The sequence below is a fragment of the Talpa europaea genome (assembly GCF_964194135.1).
Source record: "Talpa europaea genome assembly, chromosome: 2".
NCBI classification, from domain to species: domain Eukaryota; kingdom Metazoa; phylum Chordata; class Mammalia; order Eulipotyphla; family Talpidae; genus Talpa; species Talpa europaea.
The window spans coordinates 67,989,248-67,994,055 of NC_140068.1; positions in this window are offsets into that span (position 1 = coordinate 67,989,248).

Genomic DNA, 4,808 nt, shown 5'->3' on the forward strand with positions numbered 1-4,808 from the left:
GGTTGGAGGAAGGCAGAATCTGTGTGACTCTGACCCTAACACTAGCAAGGCGCAAACACTCAGGCTATAAGAGAAAAGTCTTCAGGGCGCAGCCATCTTGCTCTGATGTCATGGCGTAGCACGTCTACGTCTGACGTCACCATTAATTGGCGGTTTGACGGGCCGCCGGAGTCCGAATAACGGAATAACAGTGCAGGTGGCTGAGGGCGTGTAATTGCGCTCCTGGGCCGTGCTGGCCTTTGGTTATGTATGACCCTGGGTTAGGAGCCCTGCTTGGTCATCTTTTGTCCTTTCCGGCGAGTTGCAGCCCTGTCTACAATGAATTTGATTCCTTTGATCAGATTCTTTGCGCTTTCTGGTACATAGTTATCTTCACTTCTGTGTATAGAGTCTGGATAGGAATAGATTCGAACGAAGTTTAAATATATAGAGGAAAGATTCACGAAGGCTAATAAAGAGAATCAGACGGTTTCCGTGTACATTTTTTTTTTAAACAAGTGAACCAGAGTTTGGTTTATTTCATGTTGTCTTGCACATTCTTGAACACATATCTTATAAATTTGTGGACCTCTATACATAAAGATACTGGCTAAAACAGCTCCTCCGTATTTAAGATTGAATAACAGCTAAAATAACTTTCTAAAGAACTTGGGTCAGGTTGCAATACAATGTGTAAGATTACTTTATCACATGGTTGCCAGCACTGGATTTTAATTTTTTTTTTAAGATTTAAAGAGCTGGGTTGTAGGCCAGAGATGCAGAGGGTGAGAGGATTCACCAGAGACAGAGTGGGGAACAGAATAGGCGAATTGACTGAAATACACTGCTGAGGGGAGCAGCAGGCAAGTCAAGAGAGTTCTGCTTCCCCATGTGGGTCACCTCCCTGGCGGTGGATGGAACTCGTGCTTCAGTGACTGCAGATTGCTTCATAGTGCTGAAACTTACCCCCTTGTGCCACTAGGGAGGCCCCCACATCCAATTTTTGATATATTTTCTTTACTTGTCTTTCAACACATCAAGCTATTCTAGTTTTCCTCTTAATTTTCTGGCTGCCACTCTTCATTCTATTTTGTGGGTGCCTCTTCCTTGAACACTATGCTCACACCTAAGAATACAACCAAACCAATTCTCAAATCCCATCTTTAGGGGTTTATCTCCTGAGCTCATTTGCAATGCCAATTTTGTAGCTGTCTGGTCCAATCAAGCGAGATAAATCACACATAAGATTAAACAGGAGAGGGCCTCCCCTGGTGGCACAGGCGGTTGAGGACAGCGCTGTGAAGCTGTCCACAGCCTCTGCAGCGCCAGTTCAATCCCCACCGGCCTGCGAGGGTCCCACATGGTGCCACAGACCTCTCCTGTCATGCCCGCTGCTCCCCTCAGCAATGTATTTCATCAGTTTGCCTGTTCTGTTCCCGGCTCCGTCTCTGGTGAATCCGCTCACCCTCCCACGCATCTGTCCTGTACCCGGTTCTTGCATAAATAAATAAATCTTTAAAAAAAAAAAGGTTAAACGGGAGATATTTAATATAAGAACAATTAACCATAATAAAAAAGTATAAGATATAAGGAAATTCAAGGTGGTACCCTACAGCTGAAGAATCCCCTTGGAAGAATAAACAGGGAAGGAGTTCAGGCCTCAAGTGTAGAACTGCAGAGATCATGGGCTATACAAGGTAGGGGTTTTGCAGCAGCTCTGTGTGGATTTACAGAGCCACGGGCAGTCTGCACAAAGGGCTTGCACAAGGATCAGCTGTTTGCTGTGTAATACTTGGGCCCAGAGACAGCTATATGCAGATCAGGTGGGAATCTTGGTATCTGTTTAGTAAACTGTGACCAGTATATGATCGTACGGGCATCTCTTTCTGGGTCTGTGGCTGGGGATAGGCACCACCAGATGGTCTTCTATTCACTAAACTGATCTTACCCCTCTTAACTCCTTTCCACTCCTACCCCTATGTCAGAAATTGCAAGAAACCTTTTTTCTGCAGTGTCCTGCCAGCAATCTCTACTGAAAAAGTGCAATTTAGATGGTGTCTGAAAAGAGAAATGCTTAAAGGAATTCTGTTTATTAGAGATGACATATTGTCAGGTGTGCTCGGAGCTGAGAGATAGTAAGTTAGTAACTAACATATTTCAAACTGCAAGAGCTTCAGCCACACTTGCTGTTTGAACAATTAGGCATAATCCCACCTTAAGTAATTTCTGTTAGCTTTCCCTTCTGCCCGGAATACTTTGCCTGGAGATCCCCTCCTTTACATTTGTGTGAAGATGTCATCTTCAGTGTTTTAGTATTTAGCACTCTTCATTTCTGATCTCCCTTGCACTATTCTTTTCCTTTTCCAATACAGCTATCATTTTCTATATGAAATAATTTGCACATTGTGTGATGTTTACTATCTGTTTCTCCCTACCAGAATGTAGCTGGCAAGGATCTAGCTCTAGCTGGCAAGGATCTCTACAAGAGCTTAGTGTAGAACTTTGCACATTGTAGATATTTGAATGTTTGGTGAGTGACTCAGTGAATTACTGAGACAAACATGAGATATAAAGAACTATGTGTGAGATCAAACTACGTGTAAGATCAAAGTATATAAAGTATTCACAATCTCTTCATCTATAAGGTAAAAATATGCAAGCTCCACATCAAAAGTCAGTTAAAAAGTCATTCTATGATTTGAACACCAGTTGTTGCAACAAGATTAAACAAATAACAAATTTTCCTCCTTTGATAGGTGAGCAGTAGAGGTACTTGACTAAGGTCTGCTGGATTATTGCTTGCACAATTTTGGTTAACCATCAGTGGATCCAGAGACCTTTAAAACAGCTGGAAGACGGCATTAAACTAGCTGTAGAGTAATTTATAGGATTCCAAGACAAATAACCGAGCTTCTGGAGAATAAAAATATAACTGTAGAGCAGAGGTCTTCAGAATAGATGACTGCCCAAATGCACTTGCAGTTAAAGGAAATGGAATTTTACTTTTCAACTTCCATGTTATTCTTTCTGGAAACTGACAAGCCTGAACACAATAGTTCTCCCATTTGCCAAAGTAAAATATCTCTTGCCTCACAATTCTAGTATGACTCATTAGTCCTGTGGAAAAAAATACACAAGATCATGCCAAAGAGAAGGATTATCAAAATGTTGTTTTATTGCTTTTAGGGAAAACTTTTAAAAAAGCAATCAAGGCACTTTTGTTGTTCATTGTCAGTTGAATGAATAAACAAAATGTGGTATATATGTAGATATATCTGCATCTATCTATCTATCTATATATATGTACATACATGTCTAAAGTTGAAATTAATCAAATTTAAAAAGAAAGTTGACATATGCTACAACACGGATGCACCTTGAGGACATTATGTTAAATAAGTCAGTCACAAAAGGACAAATACTGTGTATTCACTTAAATGAAGTACCTAGAGTAGTGGAGTAACAGAGACAGAAAGGTGAAGGGTGGTGGTCAAGGACTGCAGAAGGGGAAATGGGGAGTTATCGTTTAATACTTACAGTTTCAATTTAGCAAAATGACGAGTTCTGGGTATGGATGGTGGTTAGGGTTGCATTTCCGGTTGTAAAAGAAGCCAAGGCATTTTAAACCCAGGGGCATTCTTGCGTAATATGTATTCTTGAAAAGGTTGTGACTTTAGAAATAGATACTTAAAAAAAAATTATTTATGCATACAAGAAGTGGGGTACAGGCCAGAGTGGGGGGGGTGAGAGGATTCATCAGAGACAGAGTGGGGAACAGAACGGGCAGACTGAATGAAATACTGTGCTGAGAGGAGCAGCGGGCAAATCAGGAGAGGTCTGCTGCACCATGTGTGTTGCTCCCTGGCAGGGGATCGAACTCGTGCTGTAGTGGCTGTGGCTAGCTTCATAGGTTGCATCTTAACCCCTTGCGCCACCAGGGAGGCCCTAGATACTTTTTTTTTTTCCAAATACAGTAGCTGGGGTACGGGCCAGGGAAGCGGGAGGGTGAGAGGAATCACCAGAGACAGAGTGGGGAGCAGAACAGGCAGGCAGGCAGACAGGCAGACCGAGGGCAGCAGCGGGCGCGACAGGAGAGGTCTGCCGCTCCATGTAGCTGGGAATCAAACCCGCGCCACAGAGCAGCAGAGGCTGCCAACAGCCTCACAGCGCTGTGCTCAACCCGCTGCGCCATGGGGGCGGCCACTTTGAAGTAGTGTGTATTGAGACACTGGAACAACAAGGCCAAGGCAACATTTTGATGGAATTTTGAGAACCAGCAATAAAACTTGTGAATAAGAACCTTACACAGTTTGCTTGTGTGTGCTTTTGAAAGTCAAAATGAATTAATTATTCCAATTTCAGTCAATCCTCATCTCATTCCAGCTTGTGAAAAAGTTGAACGTTTTCTATTTCCTATTAATTAAAAAAGACCTTTATTTAAACTTAATGGGAAAAATTACTGTCAACTTTCGTGGGCGAGAGAGAAGGCATGCAGCTCTTGACAAAGTTCTTTTAGGTGCTACACTACCAAAGGAATCTGGTTATCAAAGCTCAGGATAGTATTTTCTGCTTTCCTAGGTTTCACTTTTGTGCATTTCCCAGCCCTCTGTATCGCCCACACAGAAGGGTGAGAAAAATCGGGTGTTGCTAAAGGGCTGCCGGGCCTGGGCGGAGGGGAGTGGCCCCTCTGACCTCAGGGATTGGGTAATCCTGGGCGAGACTGCGGCTTTCCCGCCAGATTTTTAACATCCTAGCCGGGATCTCAGCTTCCTCCTCCCGCCATCGCTCGGAAAACGAATCTCCTTCCGGGGAAGCCGCGAGCGCCAGCC